Source organism: Coptis chinensis, chromosome 3, assembly GCF_015680905.1.
Source record: "Coptis chinensis isolate HL-2020 chromosome 3, ASM1568090v1, whole genome shotgun sequence".
Taxonomy (NCBI): domain Eukaryota; kingdom Viridiplantae; phylum Streptophyta; class Magnoliopsida; order Ranunculales; family Ranunculaceae; genus Coptis; species Coptis chinensis.
The window spans coordinates 101,865,321-101,887,531 of record NC_141458.1 but is presented as its reverse complement, the minus strand read 5'-3'; the positions used below and the strand labels follow the sequence as shown (position 1 = coordinate 101,887,531).

The 22,211-nt window shown below is 36.2% G+C and overlaps 1 long non-coding RNA gene across 3 annotated transcripts; it reads left to right on the top strand.

Annotated features, from left to right (window-relative positions):
• Window positions 1–18,511: 18,511 nt before the first annotated feature.
• Window positions 18,512–20,890, top strand: LOC147512263 (uncharacterized). 3 transcript variants are annotated; one of them, XR_015217162.1, is made up of 3 exons: window positions 18,512–18,623; window positions 18,722–19,140; window positions 20,466–20,890. It is a non-coding gene; the product is annotated as an uncharacterized LOC147512263 (long non-coding RNA). The 3 variants fall into 3 exon arrangements; XR_015217161.1 differs by having other exon boundaries at window positions 18,512–18,628; XR_015217160.1 differs by lacking the exon at window positions 18,512–18,623 and having other exon boundaries at window positions 18,637–19,140.
• Window positions 20,891–22,211: the final 1,321 nt, after the last annotated feature.

The window sequence follows — 22,211 nt, the reverse complement described above, 5'->3', positions numbered from 1 at the left end:
AAATTATTTGATTGAAAATAACTATTATATTATGAAGTCTAGCTTATTCTAGAATTTGTTTAGCTATTGTTGATTTTCAAAAAAAAAAAAGTTAATGTTTTTACTTGAATTGTTTGTTAGAACTTATGTGGGTATTTTATAATCATTTTGGGCTTGAAAACATTGTTAAAATGTACCCATTCATATAGGTATGGACCTTGGGTGTTTTTAGACCCATTGGAGGCCCATAGGTTAACTTAAACAGACTTAAAACATGGAATAAAGAAGACCTGCGAATTTTCTCTGTAAAAATATGATTATTCAAAATCAAAACCCTAGCCTCCAATAAAAAGAAGGGGAAGAGGAAGAAAAGAGAAAAAGGGAATGCAAAGTATTGGGCTCACCGCACTATTGATATTCATAGTTGTTTACATCTTGTAGACTTAATAAGGTGAGTTATATTTCTTTCTTTTATTGTTTCCATAGAAATAGGATATGTTGTTTGTTATGTGTGATCATATGGATTGTATATTGGGAGGATAAAGCCATTAATAAATTGTATAGAGTTTTGTGAAGAAGATGAACAGTTAACAGTAAACACCATTCTAGAAAAGTTGTCTGCGCAGTCTTTTAGTTCTATTCAGATGGAGATCTTTCCGTACACGGATGTCTCTCAAATTTAATCCATAGATTCTTGATATCCAGTTAAATGACATATACAAATTTTAGGCAGATCCAATGGTGGTTTGTCTGTCAAGGCACGAATTAACAAGGTTGTTAGAATTAGCTAAAGTTTAAAATAGATATAGTTGGGTGGTTACATGATGGCATTAGATGGTTAGTGGTTATTATACTTTCGATATATTCTTACTATTGTGAAAATATTGGTGTGGAATGAAAATATATCTATATGTTTTATTTTATCGTGATTATTAAAATATTTGGAGAATTGGTTAAGAGCTACGTATGGCTTGATTCTAATCTTAAAAGATTGGATACGTAGGTAGCCTTATGTACAGGTGCAGTCACTATATCTATAATATATATATATATATATATATTAGTTTGTGTGATAACTATGTGATTGTGTTAGAAATTACTGTTGTTTTGAGACTACATAAATATATATGTGCGAGATAGAAGTTGTATATGAATATAAACTTTAGTATATGTGGATATGTTTTGGACATTAGTGTGTGTGGACTTGAATTTTGGGCTAATGAACTATTTGTTTTACGATATTGTATATATGAGTGTGGTTATGTAAATTGTATTTGTTTGATTATAAGTCTATTTATATTTAATGATATTTAAGTCGCGTGATTTGCCTTGACGTGAAAATGACTCTCTGCATGTGTGGTCTATTTTGACATGAGTAATGCTAGTATAAGTATAAGTGATAATAATGTTTTAATGTGTCGCCCACATCTTTAGAACTCTCCTCCCTCGAGATTTGGTAATGAAAAAAGTGTTTATGACTTGTGATGTCATGTGATAGATGGGTATTCATTGAATGTGCCATGAATGACAGGGTATTCATTGAATGTGCCATGAATGACCCAATTGTTTGGACTGCCCTAGAGAGGAACTAAGGTATTCGCCTTGCGGGTTGGTCGTATTCCTTGAATGTACGGGAATGTAGGTTTGGGTATTCCTTGAATGTGGCGGGAATGACTCAGGGTATTCATTGAATGTGCCATGAATGACCCGTTAGTGTTATGATGGGTATTCCTTGAACGTGGCAGGAATGACCCAAGGTATTCATTGAATGTGCCATGAATGACCTGATATTTTGTTATGGCCAAAAGAGGCTTTGTGATTATGTGTATGGAAAGCCCAGAGATGGTTGTGACTCACAAGTTACGAGTTTACAAGATGAAAGTATGTTTCCTGGAGGCGATATCCCGCTTGGGACATATGTCTTGTAGTAGTACTCGGTGTGAGTGAGGCGCACGGATATGTGTGATTTGGCAAATGTGTGTAGTGCAAATTGTGGAGTAGGAACTAAAGGTTGGGCTGTGTCTTTGAATAAATGAGTCAACAAGATAATTAATAAACAAAGTAAAATTATTGATTTTTCGTGTGATGGAGTTATTGTATATGATGTATATGTTTTCTTATGAGAAATATATACGTGGTTTGTATGAGTTGATACTCACCCGGGATGAATGTACTCCTTGGGTGTGATATTTTCCCCGTTCTCATAAGTAGACGAGTGGTTTTTAAGTAAAAATATATGAAGTGTGTGATATTATGGATGTGAAGTGTGACTGTGAATAATATTAGTAAATGATTGTGATTTCTATGTGACTGCAAAATGACTATAACGTGATATATTATTCCGGAAATATTAACGAATTGTGATAGTCTGAGATCTATGGTTATGCACGTAGAAACTTTATGATGTAATGATGTCATATGAATGACTACCCTTGATATAGGTATTATGATAAGTGGTATTCCTCGAATATGCGGGACGAACCAGGTAATATCAATTAGACTTAATTGTCTTAAATGAAGTTTGGTTATGAATGGAAATTTGACTGGTTGAGATAAAACATTTTATTGTGATGTCTAACTCTGTTTTGCAGGAGGGTAGGATCGATTAATCTTTTCTGTAGGGACGTAAATATCCTACCCTAAGACAACGTATTGGCTTAAAGGTAAGGTATACCAAACTCATATTTAATTAGGTTATCATATGTGCATTTAATAAGTGGAATGTAAATGGTATTTATGTTGTGAGTTATTTTGGAAAGTGGGAATGATGAGTACTGTTTTATGAGATTCTTGGAATTTGTATATTGGGGTGAAATCTTACTTGGGAAGAAACTACACACCGTTTTTGGAAAACGGAACTATATTGTCTTCCAAGTTGAAATAGTTGGTAATGTTATATTTATTAATTTGAAAGACTTTTATATATATTTTGTTGTTAGTCTACTCATACCAGCAAATTCAATTTGCTGACCCATGTTTGCTTTGTTTTGCAACGTGGGTGTGTTCTTGGGAACATAGATGGTGGAGTGCAGTGGATAAGGAGACGTGATTTGGAGTTGCTCTTGGAGTCTTCTGGTTTAAGATTTTCTGAAGGGCACGGTTTTGTTTTGAGACAGATGTAATAGTTGGTTAGTTTCTTTGTAGTTTAATAATGTGATTTAAAGATTGTTCCTTTTAAGTTCTTTTGATTTCAGTTTTGTATAGATCGTGTTTGATAACAGGGTTTTGGGGTTTTGTTTCACCCCGGGTTTCCAGATAATTGAATATAATTGTTTTAAATATTGTCTGGGAATTTGGGGTGTGACACCCTAGGTCCACCTGACCCGTCTAACAGCAACATACTGTCAAGATCGATTCTCAGTGTAGTAGTAGAAGTTGGGCGACCGTTTCATATTGTTTCATTAACAAGAAAGCTTCTAGAAGTTGTTCAAAAGTCAAAACGGACGACTTCCTGGCACTCATAGGAATCGAATAATTGAATAAACCCAATGCCTCCTCGTGCTTGTGTATTGTGTAACACTCCAAATGGTCCCTATCAGCTGTAGAGCCGTAGAGGTGATTATGGTGTAGTTTTGTTACTACTTTTGTAGTAGACCTTGTTGTTTGTAGACTTGGAACGAAAGAGTGAGAGAAAACATGAGAGTGAACTGCAACTGTTCACCCCCTTTCTCTGAACAAAGTTACTAATGATAAGCCAGAACATGGCCACGGGCCACCATTGATCAACAACTCTCTGGCTGACGTGAAAATAGGAAAAGAGGAGTATGTGAGGCACTGAGGAAGTGTTAACTAGGGAAAGAAAAACAGAGGACAGTGTAAACAAGATTTCGGTTAACATCTTTTCTGTAATTTTTTTTTTTTTTTTTTTTTTTGGGGTACATTTGTAAACATCATGATTTCCCCCGTTCCGTTTGACTTCCATCAAGTTCCGTTGGTATTTCACCTAATACCAAAAGTACCCCTCAAAAAGAGCCGCTATCAAATTTTGTCTTTGTCAAAAAAAAAAAGACTAGTTATGAAATACTCATTATAACTTTTGGTCCACCCCGATACATATCTGATCATTCTTTCGTTGACCCTAAATACAACTCGCCCTTCCTCATTTTATTTTCTTCCTCGTTGTTTTTTAGAAGCTTTTAATTCTTAGAGTAACAACGTTATTTGTTATGATGGGTGGCGGTGGTGGTGGCTTAAGCAAGGTTTGATAAAGCTTAACTTTTCTTCTTACTTAATCTTCCTAAATTTTTGAGATTTATCTTCGCTTATTTATTCTTTTGGTTCGTCCTCTGTCTAAAAACCCATTTTTGGTTCGTCGTTTGTTGAAAACATTTTTATGGGGTTCTTCTTGCTTAATCTTCCTAAATTTTTGGGATCCCTAATTTTTTTAGTTCTTCGATTCAATTCTTTACCCTTATTTTTTTGGTTCGTCGTCTGTTGAAAACACATTTTGGTTTTTTATGGGGGTAGAGTCAAATGAAAACATTATTTTGGGGGGTTTAGACAAAATGAAATACTCTTTTGGGGGATTTAGACAAAATGTAATCCATTTTTGGGGGGTTTAGACAAAGGTGTGAAGTTGTTTTAATTTTGATGTTTTCTACTTTCAGGGACAAATAGTACCATCAAGTAGCACATATGGCCCTTGTTTTAATTATGGAGAGTATGACCATTGGAAGCATGAATGTCCTTGGCTACACTATCCTTGTGTCAAAGGTTGTGAACAAACCATGAAAGTTAAGTGGAGTGGAGTGGAACATAACAAAGGAAAAAGGTTTTTTAGCTGTAATGGTTCCCCTGTATGTAGAGGCTTCAAGTGGTTTGATGAAGTTCTAGCATAGTTGAATGTAGAAAGTGCACATGACAAAATGAAGGGGAAAAATATGGAAGAGGGGAAATTGAAGCTTTGTATTGATGGCCCTGTGAAGATGCAAATAGAGAGCAATGTTTCTGATGTAACACAACTTATTAAGAACCTGTCATTTCTAAATTAATGGCAATTTTTTTTTTGTGTCAGCACATTCACTTCTCTATTTTTTTTTTCTATCAGCACATTCACTTCTCTGTTAACACATTCATTCTGCAATTACTAGTACTAGTAACATACCTAACAAATAACAAAAACAAAACAACATGCACCAAGTATATGAAAATAACTGCAAACTCATGCACCTAACATGCACTACAAACTCATTCAATACCATATGACAATAACTGCATAAGAATAGCACTATAACATCCCAAACAACATAAAATACTTAAAACACTACTGCAGTAAAGTAGTAGAAGAAAACAAACAAAATAAAAATAGAGTACTAGAATAACATAGGACCATAAGACCCGAAAGTACCTAACAACATCCCTTCAAAAAGTAAAAACAACCCATGAACCATACAAAATACCCAATCAAACACTCCAACACTTCAGCCATAGTTTCCAAACATTAGTAAGTTGTGAAGCTCCACCAGTGTATGATGCTTAAGTTGATGTCATTCCTTGTTGCTTCCTTCTCTTTGGTGGAGGAGGCATGGGTGGCATGTCAGGTATGTTCAAAATAGGTCTAACATGTTGTCCATCAGTGCATGAGGCTTGAGTTTGTGACATTGTAGTATGTGAAGTCTGTGATTGTGAAACCTTTCCCCCTCTTCGACCACCCCTTCCTCTTATTATACTCTGAGTTGGAACATCCCCACCACTTCTTGTTTCTGTCTCACCTTGACTTTGATTTTGAACACCCCCACCACTTCCTATTTTTGTCTCACCTTGACTTTAAGTTTAAACACCCCTGCCTCTCCCTCTCCCTCTCCCTCTTCCTCTTCCTCTCCTTCTTCCTGGCTCACCTTCACTCTGGCTTTCAAAAACTTAGTCTTCACTCTGGCATTCACCCCTTCCTCTCCCTCTCCATCTTCATCTCCCTCTTCCTGGCTCACCTTCACTTTGGCTTTCAAAACCTTGGTCTTCACTCTGGCATTCATCACTCCTTCCCCTTCCCCGTTCTCTTCTACCACCCCTTCTGTAGGGGATTTTCAGAGTATCCCCTTATCCTCCTCTGTGCTTTGTGATTTAAAATTTTTTCTTGATGGAGAAGGGATGAGATGATTTAGTGTTTAGGGTTGAACCGCCTGGCGGCTGCTTACGTATCCCCTTGTTTATTTAGAATAATCAAACCCTATTTTGTGTAATTTCTAAGAGCAAATTCCTATGGTTTATATAGAAAGAGGCTTGAAAGTCCTAAGGTTAGGGTTAACCTCACCGCTTGTGAGTTCCCTTCCATCTTTGGACTCTGTCTTCCTATTAGGAATCCGATCCTCTCCTTATGGAAGTCTGAATCTAGACCATATCTTATTGAGTTTATGACTATTTAGTACCACGAATTTTCGCTTTTCTTTCTAAATGGTACTCGAACTTTGTTTCTCGCCTATTCGTACCACAAAGTTTTAATTTGTTTTAATTTAGTATCTCAGTTAATTTTCCATCCAATTCCGTCCAATTTCACTAACGGCGTTAGCACTATTCATATAAACACTATTCACACAGTACTATTCGCGTGAACAGTATTTTTTCAAAAAACAAATTTTGGGAAAAAAAACACTATTCGTATGAACAGTGTTTTTACTATTCACGTGAACAGTTTTTTTTTGTAAGAATCTTAAAAATAAATTCTTTAATGAAATTTTTTTTAAAAAAAAACTATTCACGTGAACAGTTTTGTGTATGTGTGTGACAATCTTTAATCAATCTTAATTAAAAAAAAAAAAACACACACACACACACTGTTCACGTGAATAGTTTTTTTTTAAATTATTTTTCATTAAAGAATTTATTTTTAAGATTCTTAAAAAAAAAAAAAAAAAAAAAACTACTCACATGAATAGTAAAACACTGTTAACGTGAATAGTGTTTTTTTATTATTTTTCAGTTTAAAAAATTTATTTTTAAGATTCTTACAAAAAAAATGTTTACGTGAATAGTAAAAACACTGTTCACATAAATAATTTTTTTTTCATTAAATAATTTATTTTTAAGATTCTCACAAAAAAACTGTTCACGTAAATAGTGTTTTTTTTATTATTTTTCATTAAATAATTTATTTTTAAGATTCTCACAAAAAAACTATTCACGTGAATAGTGTTTTTTTGTTTTTCAAAATTTGATTTATGAAAAAAATACTATTCACGTGAAAAGTGAAAAACATTGTTCACGTGAATAGTGCTAACGCCGTTAGTGAAATTGGACGGAATTGGATAAAAAATTAACTGAGGTACTAAATTGAAACAAATTGAAATTTCGTGGTACGAATAGACGAGAAACAAAGTTCGGGTACCATTTAGAAAAAAAAAAAAAAAAAGAGTTCGTAGTACTAAATAGTCATAAACTCTATCTTATTAGAGGTAGGTTTCCTTGTTGATCATAATATCCCATCGCATATGGGAAGATTAGATTTAAAAAGTAACTCTTAAAGATATGTCATTCTGATTCATTCCTTATCATCAAAGATCACCCCCTCTAATTTCCTTTTGTTCAGGAACTGCCTTTATCAGTTCCTAACAACTTAGAGAACTAGTATATTCAGAGGCGGGTCGTCACGTGACTAGCACATGCTTACGACACACTCGTGATAGACACAAGATAACTTAATTATTCCCAGAACTAATCCGATGGTTCTCATCTTATTCCAGATATCCATAGTCCTAGGTCATTTTCCATCCACGTGTTATCTAATCAACACTACACCATAACTGGATTTTTGTGATAGAGGCGTCAGAAATTTTGTAATGGTAATTAGGCGTCATTATTCGATTTTTAACGTCACAATAAATCAAAAAGTTGTTTTATTTTTCTTTAGATAATTCGGGAAAAAATAGTGACGGCATATGAGCGTTAAAGTATAAATATTTTAGCTAATAAAATATTAAAACCAGCGGCACGTGTTCGCATGTGCCATGAGATGAGGCGTCAAACCCAAATATTGCGGGTTTCTTCTCGATCTCAACTCTCTCAATGTTCAACACAACAAAGAAAGAAACCATTCTGCTTATTGTCCAACAAACTCGCGATACCTAGGGCATAAATTAGAAAAAATTGAAAACCCCCACTCTCACTATCCAACTCATGTCAACAATTTTGCTTGAAATTACTGAGCGAAAATCATCTAAGAAGGTCAGTTTCGAATTTTTAGTTTCAATTTTGCATTGTTAATTTAGTTTAATTGCTTCTCTTCATCAAATTGAAATCGTGCTAAAATTTCGAATCTATTCAATTCAGTTGGCGTGTATTTTTTGCTAGTGGCTGGTCGTACCAATTAGCGTTCATCATCCCCTAATTTCGACGAAGGTGAATTAAAGGCGGCAGTTTTGTTTATCCCAACATCTTAAACAGAGGCAGGTAAACTTGTATCTCTGTAGTTCTCTATCTCCCCCTGCCCGCCTCTCTCTTCTAGGACTTTTAATGGTTGTTCAATCCAAAAAATATCTCGCTCCTTCTATTTAATTCATCAGTCGATCAAATTTCGTTTTACTTCATAATAAAAGCGGCGACATCATCATTTTGATATGTGTTTGGTCACCGCTTGCTTTGAATCATTTGATTTCTGTAAAGGTAAAATAATTCTTGTTCCTTGAGATGATTTTGTTCAAGGTTAATTTTTGTTTGAATATCACAAATGGAGAAACTAACTTCTAGGTACAGAAACCTAGAAATGATGGTTGGTCGGTCACCGTGAAACGATTGAAGTATTTAGATCTAAAGCTTCGAAATTTCTTTACTGTCAAGCTATTAAACGATTGAAGTATTCGAAGGCAAAGACGCTGAAGAAGGAGCTCGAACATGCGATTGATTTAATGGAGAAAGGTACTGACGCCATAAAAGTTTGTGATTAATTTGAAATCAAGTTAGGGTATTGAAATTTCTAATTTACTTAGTTCGTTATTCTAGTGTAATCTAGTTTGAATTCATTAATATTTGGTGTGAAAAAATTGTAACTTTACTGTCATGCGTGATTGATTGAATTCGGTCAATTTATGTTTACTTTCGTGTTATTGGATGGAAGATTTTTTTCATTTTGTGCGGAAAAGTTTGAACAAGTTTTGCAGTTGATTTATTTTTTTCTTATTTGCTTATAGAAATTGTTTCTTTTTTGTATGGTTGGGTATTCTGAGTGGTGTTTGTTTAGTTCTGGATGGATTTCGTTTTGGATTTTTTAGAGCGGCTATGTTTCTATGGGTAGCAGAATAAGTTTTGGAGTTCTCGAGTTTCTAACTGAAGCTTATGCAGTTACAAAACAAGCATCAACAGCTCTAAGTTATATCCATTCATGGAGCAAAATACAAGGCCAGATCAGAGCTTGTCAACAATTTATGGTAGCCGATGGCCGGATTAGGCAGAAGAAACTAGAGAACCAATTGAAACTTGAAGCAAAGCTTCGCGAGCATGAGGTAATGACTTTTATTCATGTCCGTTGGTTAGTTCTTAGAATCTCTATTCACTCGAACTTTGAAGGCATGGGTTTAGGGGACTAGTGATGTGGTTTGCATTGTGTGGACTGGTGGTGCAGTGTGTGAACTGGTGGTGTAAAGTGTGTGGTGGTTTGCATTGTGTGGACTGGTGGTGCAGTGTGTGAACTGGTGGTGTAAAGTGTGTGGTGGTTTGCATTGTGTGGACTGGTGGTGCAGTGTGTATGTGGATTGTTGGTGTGCAGTGTGTGGTGGTGGACTGGTGGTGTAGTGGTGTGGACCGGTAGTGCGCGTGGACTGGTGATGATGGTACTACCGCTAGCTAGTGTGTGAGTGTGTGCAAGTGGTGATGTGAGTGTGATTATGTACCATTAGGCACCTAGCTCATGTGGAGAAGCTAGCTGGTTTTACGACTTGTGTGGAAACATAGATACTCTATATTGTTTGTTGAATGTTGGTTAGTTGGGCTATCTGTGCTTGCAAATAAAAGTTAGGAAGTTAGTATATATAGGATGTTGTAAGAAGGTAGAACATATATGTTTAGCATGGTAATACTTGAATGCTATTCGTAATTATTAGAAGGTAGGGATCAGTTCATCCAGCTCTTATTATATACTAGAACTTAGAATTGTTACGGTGACTCTTGAAAAGTCCTTTACATAGAAACACTATAAAATCTATTTTAAAAAGCAAACAGACAAATTGATGCTCTTCTCTTCAGGTTTTGCATATTGATTGTCCTCAACTTCAGAACATGTGTTCTTAATTCTATGTCATGGCGAGGATTGGTAGTACTCAGTTAAACCCAAGAAAGGCTCTAGGAGCTTTAAAGGACTCCACAAAGGTTAGGTTGGCAAAAGTGAACAGTGAATACAAGGTGATTTCATATCTGCACTATCTAATTGGTACGTTTAATTATGTCTCTTCATATCTGCACTATCTAATTGGTACGTTTAATTATGTCTCTTGTAATCGTTATGTGTTTTTTCATTTCCTCACAGCTGATATTCTTTTTTTCAGGAACTGGATATTGCTATTGGAAAAGCCACAAACCACGTTGAACATATAGCAAATGAGAAGCATATCAGCAGTGAGTGAATTTTTTTCCTGAGTTCATACTCTCTAACATACATAATGATAAAGCTTTTTTTTTTTTAATGTTATATTTACTTCTAAGTTTTTATTTACTTCTAAGTTTTGCTTGTTCTAATGTCAGAAAGTTCGTGTTTGTTTTGACAGCTATTTTTTCTGCAATTTTGTCTTCAAGACCTCGAGCCGATGTTGCATATTGCATCTATGCTCTTGCTAAACGTCTTTCAAAAACACACAACTGGGCAATAAGAACCTTTACTTTTTTGTCCCTTTTATTGTTTTGTTATCGAAACACCACTTAATTAGACCCTGTATAGCTTGGTGTTTAAAGTAAATCTTCTATAACTAGATGGACCCATTCTTCTCTGTCTAATCCAGTCGATATGTTTTTGTAGCTTCTTATTTCCCTTTCACAATCTCCTCTGTATCTGAACCTCGTGTTTTTGTGGAGATTCTATCTAACAAATATATGTTAACCACATTAATCTACTTGCCTTTTGATCATTGTCCTATTTTAACACACTATTTTAATTAACTTCTTAATAGTTTATAAAATTGTAAAAAAACTTTGATCAGTTTTGTATGCTATTTTCATTGTCCCGTTTTGCATTTCATTAGTTTTGTTTTGTGTCTGCCATTCTGCTCCAGCCATATACCCCATGTGCTCCATGAGATTGCAAAGAAAATTGATCTGGCCTACAAGGCGAATGTGAGTGTGTTTGTAGTGTGGTGGTGGTGTTGGCACGTGGTGCGAGTGTGTGCTGGCAAGTGGTGGTAGTGTGGTGTATGTGAGAGTGTGTGCAGGTGGTAGTGTGTGAGTGTGTGCAAGTGGTAGTGTGGTGTGTGTGCAGGTGCTAGTGTGTGAGTGTGGTGTTGTGTGGTGCTGTGTTGTTGCTGCTAGATGCCGCCTTTGTTCTCGCTGGCTTGCGCCCGCTTTTGCTCGCTTGTCGCTTGCTACACGCTTTGCATAAATTCTAATTTCCAGCTCAAGTAACTACCCATTGAATACTATATATATATATATATATATATATATATATATATCCTTATGATTAAAGAAGACTTACCTAGTTAATAGGGGTGTTATTGCTCAGTATGTCTCTATTACAATAAGAGAAAAAAATAAAGAGCTAATACTTTTTTATGTATCACCACTTTGAAGTAGTTGTGTTTTGTCTTGCTCACAAGAGCTAATTATGGTGTTTGTTAGGTTTTGTTTCGAATGTTTGAAATTCTATTGCAGGTGGGTTTAATGATTGGAAACGAATGAGGGCATATGAGAATTGTAATCAGGACTTGAAAATCAGTTGGTTAGGTCTCTTACACATAAGTTAGCAATTATTTATTTTAATTGTTGGGAAGTGTTGCTGGACTACGTTATTCTCTATTTTTGGAATGTTTAACTCTCTATAATCCCAAGATAAGTAAAGCTAACTTGAAGAACTGTCTTACCATTGACTTCATCAATTTTTGTTCTTACATATTGTGACATGGGATTGACACCTTTAGAAATTTAGATCTAGTGCTTAGGGGTGTCTATTGAATTGTAAAAAGTTGCAAGTAGAAATGTTTAAGTTTAACAGGAAATAATTACTTTCCTTTAAGCTTTGCAACCTTCAATGTGTAGAGAAGGAACAACTTCAGCAACCTTTCATTGATAATCAGACTTTGTAGCTTGTCTTGATCATGAAGTGTTTTGAGGCAAGTACTCTTCACATTAGTATGTTAGAGTAGTATGCTGATTTTCTAAAAATTGGATCTTTTGTACTTTGTACTGTATTATTGATAGCAAAATAGGCTTACCGACGTGATGCTTTATTTATATGTAGTACTCTTGACATCCGAAACCAAAGGTACCATATACATCTATATGTCAACGTACACAAGTATTGTAGATAATTAGTTGGGTTTTGAGTTATCCCTCGTGTATAGAAGATAATTAGTACTTGAGTTTTCTATCAACGTTACAATAATGGAAATTATAAGCTGTTGAAGTTTAATTTGAAATCTTATTCGCATTGTAGGTTGTATGATCAAGACAATGGCTTCAGTTGGCTTATTATAGCTTCATTCTTGTGCAATTTTTTTATCCGAACAAACTTGTCAATATTGGTTTTAGCATTATTGCCCTCTGTGTTGTTTTCTAGCTTATAAGGTTGGATATTTGGTGTAGGTTGCTAGGTGCTTTGATATTATTACTTGACATTTGAGCTGCTTCGTTGAACGTGGAACACCGCAAAAGACAAGAAGATATAAAGAACAGACCACTTGCCAATAAAGGAAGATATAAAGAACAGACAAGAAGATATAAAGAACAGACCCTTTAAAGTTTGATAAAGTAAGTACCAAGACCAAAAGAGAAGTTCGTAAGAAGGCTATGAAGACGAGAAAGACAAAACATGGTGGATGGGCTTTGAGAGGTCTTTCTTGTCTTTTTATAAGTCGTCGTCCACTGGTTCCTTGTTGTTTTTTTGATAATCTCATTGGTTCTTTGTAAGTGTAGGTAGGAACTATAATATAGGCGTTGTTAATACAATTGTTGAGAATTGATAATACAATGTTGTATGAAATATTTTTAATACAAGATTCTTTTTTCTCTTGTGAAATGGTAATGAGTTGTGGGTGAATGGAAAAAAATTATAGTAGTGATTGGAGCACCAGCAGGTTGTTTCAATATGTAGCCAGCAATTTTTTTTTTTTTTGAAATATTAATTCAAAATAGTGACGCCAAAATAGCATCACAAATATTTGTGACGCTATTTTGGCGTCACAAAAAAAATAAGACCAAACTGTGACGCTATATTTGTGACGCCAAAATGGTGTCACTAAAATTATTTGTGACGCCATTTTAACGTCACAAAGACTGTTTTGGTGTAGTGCAATGACGGAAAATCCCCCTTACATCTCTCGTGCCATCTAGTACGTGGGCGCTTGAAGCGACACTACTTTTGGCGCGAGAATCCTTTTCATAAATAGTTGTTGGAACTGCTTACAAACTCACCTAATTAAGGCTTTGAAAAGACGGCTCGAGCAGACACGCTGAACGTTACCCAAAAAAGGTAATGATGGCAGTTCCATCTCGAAAAAGCACAACGCTTGGGTTAATCGTAACCGTCCATCCCATATGTATATAAGGGGCTTGGAGAGAGAATCTTCCTAATTTCTTTTGCTAGCTTTCTTTGTATACGAACTTTTTGCTCTCCCGCTAGGGTTTAACTAAAAATTCAAACTTTGTATTCTTTCTGACTATGACTAACCCAAATTGGTCACTTATCAACTTCGGGGATCTCTCTTCCCTAGAGTTGATTAGAGAGAGATTTCACATCCCTACCAACATTAGGCTTGAGTGGGGGAGATTATTATCTGACAAGTTGGCCTACAAGGAGGTTGCGCTCGTCACAATTGGTCAACTCAGGGCCAGTCTCACTCTTCCTCTCCACCGTTATTTAGGAGTGTCTGATCCACTTAAATCTTGCCCTTGATTGGTCAAGCGGCGCCCATGTTTTATAGAACTGTCATGTATTCTGCCATACTAGCAAAGATGCATAGATTCGTCTTGAACATATGGGTGTTTGGGTATTTTTATGACGTCCGTCGCACTCGGGACCAGTCTTACTACTATTTCATGACCAAGGACAAGAATGCTCCCATCGTCTTCTTCGAGAGGAAACATATAGTGATAATAGTTGGGTTGATCACAACATTCGGGTGCTGGGTGACGAGTGGGATCTTCATCCTCAAGATGCTCATGGCAAAGCAGGTGGTATTGCCAGATGGTTTTCCCTGCTGCTTCCGAGAAAGAATGCTTTGATTTTTATCTTCAAACTCTTGCTAATGTTCTCGGAAGTGAAGACGCCAAATGCATAATTTACTATGTTTCTCATATAAAATTTCAAGGTTTTTCCGCTGAACTTGATGACGCCACCCTGCCTAAGCTTTACGGTTTGTTTTTGTTATATATATATACGGGTTAAGTACCCCCCCTAGATGAGCCAATTAGGATTTCCCCCACTAGATGGGAAATTAGGATCTCCCCAACAAACGGTCAACTTGGTTTGACTGTTAACTTTTAAGTCAAATGGCTGAAAATGAAACAATAGCCCCCACCTAATTAAAATTGAACATTTGTTTTTTGAAAATAATGAGGGCATTTGTGTAATTTTAAGTTGTTTGACTTAAAATTTAACGGTCAATCCAAATTGACTGTGTGTTTAGGGGGGAGACCCTAATAAGCCATCTAGGGGGGGAAATCCTAATTGGCTCATCTAGTAGGGGGGTAATACTATTTAACCCTATATATATTTGTTTCTTAGGGTGCTCCATTTATGTTGAGATGGGTTTTTCATTCACTGATAGATTATCTTGTTTTTCTACCGAACAAAAGGGCGTTCACTAGCTGTGTCCTGATTTCACCTATGATGGTAGGAGGGCAGACTATGAAGGTAAGCTCTTTTTCTTGTTAACATCAAACGGTTACGAATTACACAAATATTATTGGTAGGACACCAACACGGACACAATGATTGAAAGACTAGGACACTAGAATAAAACATTACAATAAACATCAATGAAGCACGTACACCATGATGATTTATCATTTTGTTGTAACATCTTGTATTGTGGGAGAAGAAAGACAAGAGCGCGGGTCGCGCCTTTAAACAGGCATAGTCGAGGGCGGGGCGGGCTCAATCGCCTGGAGGTTCGTCAAGGCAAGAGCGCGGGTCGCGCCTCGAGCAAGACTAATGTGAGCGCGGGCGCGCCCTAGTCAGTTTTGACAGAAGTTTGCTAGATTCGGATGTTTTCTATAAAGGATAGTCTCCAATCCTTTTAGAAATAAGAGACATGAATTTGCACTCATGTTGTACTATATAAACACCTCTGTAATACAAACCTAACTCAACCAAGCAATAATATCTCTTTCTTTTCTCGTGGACGTAGGTTGCCGCAATGGCACCAAACCACTATAAATCTTGTGTTTTGTCTCTTTAATTAGTTGTTTAATTCTACATATATGCTACAGTTGGTAGGGACAGAGTGCAGCTTTGTGACTCTATAAGGCCATGTCAGTAGATATTTCTACACTACTACAGAATGACACATATACCACGGTCAATAAGAACGTTTATACCACGGTTCTTCCAAAAACCGTGGGAAATACTTATATACCACGGCGGAAATTTCTTTGGTCATTGGTTTACTAGTATATGCCACAGTTACATGAAAACCGTGGGATAAGTTGGGCCATATACCATGGTTAGTGTTTTTTTTCAGCATGAGAGTACTTCACATCCCCACTACCTTAAACATAAACAATGGTATATAAATTTTCCACTTTCTACCGTGGTTTATGACTTTATGCCAAATAGTCAAATACGCGAAAAAAAAATACACAGTACGAAACTCATTCAAATTGGATTCCCCACTACACCAAAAGAGTAATTTTGTAAGGCTCTCATTTTTCACTTGTAACGCGTTTTTTAAGCGCGGACACAATTATTAACGTTTATAAAGCGTTAGCATGTACTTTATATGTTACTTAAATTTTAGATAATTATCGGAATTAATTTGTCACGGTTGACTAACATATGGATACCGTCAGAAATAAAATAAAAAAGAAAAAAAAAAACTGAAAAATAAGAAACAGTATAAAACCAATCCCACACTCCTCTCTCTCACTTTCAAAGGAGGGAAGTGGTTGGCTCAAACCAGTACTTCTTCATCTAAAACGAAGGTAAGTTTTTTTCTTTCTTCTTTTGTTAGTTCTTACTTTCCTTCTTCTTCTTCAATTCTTCTTTTCTTTTTAGGGTTTGGAAAATTAAGGTTTTTATTTTCGTGCCTTCCTCTTCAATTCTCTTCTTTAATTGGATTTCAGATTTCGGTTTGAGAACGAGTTAGCACTACAAGAAAATGGGCTTTTTGCCACGGAAGCCCAGTATTTTTACCCACGGCTAATTACCCTAGCTAAATAACCAACAGATGTTGGTCGCCGCACGCTTTCAAAGGTCCGTAGCACTATTTTGGAACTCATAGCCACTATTAAGCGACACTTTTAGCCGTGGTTGTTGCTATGGTTTCAACCGTGGGATACATGTGTGAACGGCTTTAGATCTTGTTATGTTGTCAAGAGCCGTAGGTAAAGGTCCACCTTATCATATATTATCTAAAACACAAGAAAAATTTAGAAAGACATAGCTCGGAAATGCTCGTATTCAACACTTCAAACCAACGAGAAGATCTGCCACTCCCACTTTGTGGATTTGGATGAATCGAGTTATTATTAAATCGTTGGGATTTATGGGTGGAGGACGGACGCTCTTTTTATTTCGATATACAAAGGTAAAAAATTATATCTTTTGTGTTCTTTCTCAGAAAAGGCAATTCTACAAATACCATCTTTTTGATATTTTCGCTAATTGGGGTTTCACTTGTCATATTTAATTGAATTAATGTTGAAGCTTTGGTTTTCGAGAACCCCAGTTCTTATAAGCCTAATTTCTTGAGTATTTAGGGTTTGGAAAGTTTAAATCTGATTTGAAAACATTTCTTTGGATTTCAAATAGAAACTAAAACTTTATCTTTATCACGGAATTGGTTCATAAATAATTTCCTTTTATGCAGTTCGAGGTGGGGGTTTGGTTCCATGGGATTAGCTATTCCTGGAAAAAGTGAAGTCAATCGAAACCTCGAAGTTGCAAGCAAAGATAAGAAGATAGAGGTTCTTTGGTCGGGGTGATGGCTCTTGACTTTTCGTGACATTTCTTTATGGCACCAAGATTTGTACCCAAAGACTTATTCTCCTTATCCCGCAAAGACCTTTCGTTGTGTAACTTTTCTTTATGGTATCATGGATTTTTTTTTATAGTAGTGATTGATTGACCGAGCCAAGAATGCATCTCTTAGTCGATTTCGAAAAGCGAGGGCCCCGAACACTTCCCTACTAATTGACTTCCCTAGTCTTTGCTTTCTTTGCCTGAATTCCGGATAGCCTGAGTTGGGAAGCTCTTAGATGGGCTTGTTAGAATATTGTTGGGATAGGGGCTTAAACTTGAAGCCAATCTTTGGTGGAAGGTGTCGAAGGAATTGAATCAAGAGTAGGAATGCAAAGAATATGGCCTTTGATTGAAAGGCAACTAAACTAGTCTTGGCGAGAGGTGCGAGCGTAACTTTCTCTATTATAGTAGAGCTACACAATACTTGAAATAGAATAACTTATATGGTTAGATCGTTCATCACCGCTAGTATCTACTTGCTTCTTTTTCTTTGTGTTGATGCGACCGCCTTTTGCCTGTATGGTGTGGGATCAAGTTTGTCGTCTTGAGGCAAATGAGTGTGCAACGTAACCGGTTGTTTGGAAGTGAGGAGACTACGACTTGTTATTATTTATAGCGGTGTTTGCAAATTTTGTGCAAACAGAAGGTGGGAGATTTAGCTCGCCTAATGGAAAGGAAAGAGAAATTGGTTTTACATTTTCTTTTCCCGTGAAACGAGGCGTCCATTGATTCCGCATTTTGATCAAGTGGACAAAGGGTTTTATTTGTCTCTCGAACAATCGATTATTTCACTCTATGTAATTAGTTGGTTAAATGTATCAATCTATTAGAGAGAAGGATTTTTAAAGCGTTTATTAATGTCCTGCGAGATTACATTGTTTTATCATAATATGAGTTTACATAAAGAAATTCACGAGGCATATTTTGTAATGTGATTCAAAATTGTGACTCGTGATAAGTGAAAACGATGTAGTCGCTGTTTAAATGAAGCGATGGAACGACATGGACTACATATGCGGTGTAATGCGCCCGGGTAGGTTTTGCTCCGGTTTACATGATTCTTAAAGCTAAAGTTTACGTTATTCTTAAAGCTCAAGTTTACATGATTCTTAAAGCTTATGTTTTCTATATATGTGAACATGCATTCAAAGACTAACATATTCCAGTCCTCGCATGATAGGTTAATGATCTTTGTAGCGACACTAGCCGGGCACGCCATCTTGGCATGAAGACGTAATGGGTGCAGTCATTTTAGGAACTGGAACTAATGCGTGCTATGTAGAACGGATGGATGCAATCCCGAAATTGCAAAGCCAGATGTCCAGTTCTAGAAGTACGGTGTGTATTCAATGTCCTTTTATGTTCTAAAATACTTAATTGGTGAAATGTAAACCACCAATTTAGAGACTTAATCAAATCCTATTTGCTTAGGAGTTTCTAACACCTATAAGTCAAAGGCGTATTGGATTCTCCTGCGCAAACTACTTGTTTCAGGCTCAAATGCTTATTTTGCTTATGGTGGGGAGCGGCGCCATAGCTGTTCTTAGTTGCTTGCTTGGACTTCTGTTGTGTTGCCTTCGCTTCGTGGTGCAATATTTATATGGTTGAATGTGTATGTTTTGAATGATTGTGGTGATGGTAGTAACTAGTAACTGATGAATATGTGAAGAGTGAGCATAGGTTTATCTGTTCAATATTTCTACTGCTTTTACTTCGAGTTCTGCCTAAACTTCTTGTGGAAACTTGTTTAACGTGTAATGGTGCTACAGGCTTTTATTATGCTACAGATCAAACCCCAGCCCCAACCATAGAGGAGCAATCTTACGAGTCTATATCGATTAACTTGTGAGGTAAGAAGTATTGGATCCCTATCTATAGCTAGCTAGTTTTGGGAAGTTTTGATAAGGTTTTAGTGCAATTTTTTTTGTCAAGTTACCTTTAAAAAATATAGAATACCCATATTTTTCTAAAGCATAGTTGGTTTGTATGAAGTGTGAACCCACATTATTTGGTTATGGGTGTGATACTTTTTGTGTCTGTTTTAGAATTCTTTTGTTTTGATTATTTCATATTTTCATGAATGATTGAAAATTTGAAATAGATTTGTGGATAGTTGTGGCTAGTTACACTTGAGTCTTTCTGAAGATTAATTGCTAGTTGCACCATGAGTCTTGATCCCAGCAAGTGTTGGAATTCTTCAAAGGTTTCTCTTTAGAACTTTGTCTAAATTTAATTTATAAAATTTTAAACGTTGCCTTAGCCAGAAATGTAGAACAACTAGTACTAAAAGTATATTTTATTTTGAGTTTTAGAATCAATTATGTATTTCCAAAAGGAATCCTGGAAGACGACTTTGCTTATAGCTTATCAGAGCCTTGGTGTAGTGTATGGTGACTTGAGTATCTCCCCTCTATACGTCTTCAAGAGTACACTTGCTGAGAAACACAAGAGCTTACAAACTGCATTGCTAATTTTGGTTTTGCTTGGGACATGTATGGTGATTGGTGATGGAGTGCTCACCCTTACAATCAAAATGAATCATGGGATGGTTACATAGCCTTTAAGATTACCATAAAAGTGATCCACTAATTGGACTCATTAGATATAGGAGTTTTCCTCCTACCTAAACGGTGCATGCATGCATGCTCCTAATATCTTTGTGGTGGTAAGGGATCTATCTGAATGAAACCGGCCAATAGTATTGTAGGTTTGCTGAATTTCGGCATTAAGTCATGGCCAAAGTAAGTGTTTTCATATTTTTTTTTCTTTCACTTCGTCAAGTATTGACTCATGGCTGGTGTAGTTATTTTTTATTTTTTTAAATTTTTTCCAATAGGTGTAGTTGTAGTTAAGTTTTGCTGTCATTCATTGAGAATTACTCAAGTTCAATTGCTCTACCTCATTGTAAGCTTGTAGCACTTTACACTACCATTTGACATGTGTTATCTTTAAACATGTATACATCACATTAGGTCTCAAGCCAATAATCTTAAATGTTGTTGGTAATCTACTTAAGATTTTAAAAGAAGGCGGCATTCAATCACTTATATTCCTAAACTAGCTTTTTGGTCTATGTTGTGCGAGTACATGTTCTTTATTTTATGTTCTATTAAGGTTGATAGTTGATATTCATCAGTCAAGAATGTGGAAGTTTTTATCGGTTTCTCTCTTGCAGGTGATTCAAGATAAGGGATATGTCAGCCATGTAACTTAACTAGAACTGAAGGAGACATACACGCAAGATGAACTTGACGGTGTTCGACTCGATATTATTCAGTTCATCCAGGAAAATGGGGTGTTTCAGTCGGAAGCGAATAAGGATGAGTTTTAGCTATGTTCGGACCCCTCCAGTTTAATTTATGAGTCTTACCTTTTTAATTTATGAAAAGGAATTTGAAGTTTGTTTTCTTAGTGCACTCAAAAAATTAATGGAAGTTTTTTTTTATTATTATTATCTTTTTTTGCAATGTTTGATAGTTTATTGTACATTTTGGAATTTGTTGGGAAAATGGAAATGTTGTATGTAGGCAGGCTGTGTAAATTTTGTTATGCAGGTTCGGTTTTTAAGTGGAAGACTGTTACTAGCATTATTATTAATACTAGTAAATGGGCACGTGCGTTGCACGTGCTAGGTGAGAAAATTGGGGTGGAGAAAATCAATATGTAACATGTTTTAGATTAATACATATCGAGGTCTGATAAAACACAAAAATTAAATAAAATTAAATTAGACGAAATGCAAAAACTGATAGATGAAGGGCAGTAAGTAAAATTGCCACATTAGGCTGGGTGCAATGGCTCCCCATTCCCTCAAAAGTGGAGGGAGTGGCGGTGGTTTTTTCTCTTTATCTCCATAATACTCTCCATATATAGAGTAATATTGAGGAATAGAGAGTGTATTCCACGCAAGTTAAAATGGCGTAGTTTGTAAAAACCCAACGGCACCACTTCAAGTGGCGTGGAATGCATTTTTCAAGTTCATACCGCGCCATTTGAAGTACAGCGCCACTTAAAGTGGCGTGGATTTTTATTTTTTATTTTTATTTTTTTTTAAATTCCGCACCAGTCGAAGTGGCGTAGAATGGTCCAAACCATTGGATACCAAAATTGACTCCCCATCCTTAAAACACAGTTTTTTTTGTGGAATGGAGATAGAGAGTGATGCACCATTGGACTCGGCCTTAGTTATCCCTGCTACTCCTGCTGCCCCATTGCCTTCACCTGACTCTAATGATCTAGCAGAATAGCAGCAACATGGCCTTTTTTGGAAGCTTACGTGAAAAGGTTTGTTATCTTCCCAGTAGATTTTTCAATTACAATCACCTCCCACCATGAATAGTCTCGGATGGTGGTTGGCATCATTACTTGGATGACATCTTCTCCTTCCTTGCCTTTCTTCAACAGTATGTTACCCCTTTCCCTGTGTTGGTTCCTGATAATAGATGTAATTGGAGCTTGTGGACGGTGTTGCTTTGCCTGCTGTTAGTTCTTAACTATGATGTGTCTGATCTCTCAACTGAAAATAAATCCAAGATGCAAACCCCTATTTTAGCCCATCCTTCCATGTCGCTTCCTACCGGAAAATAAATTGATTTGGGAGTGTTTATGTTTGCTTTACTAAATAAAGTAACCTCTAGAAATTGGCCCCATCTGTATTTCCTTCTCAGTCCAAGTGCTGACCACTTGTCATCTTGGAATCTCAAGTTCTGAGCTTCCCCCAGGCTGATTTGGCATAAATACTTCCCTAGCCATTTACCACCCATCTTAGAAATCTCCGCCTTGTACAAACCATTACGTCCTCATTCTGTGATTAATACCCCTTCCGACATATCGGCCGCAACATCTCTCAAACTCAGAACAACCTTGTCTCCACCACTGCAAATCTCCTTCTCTTCATTTGCACATAATAATCATCTCATTT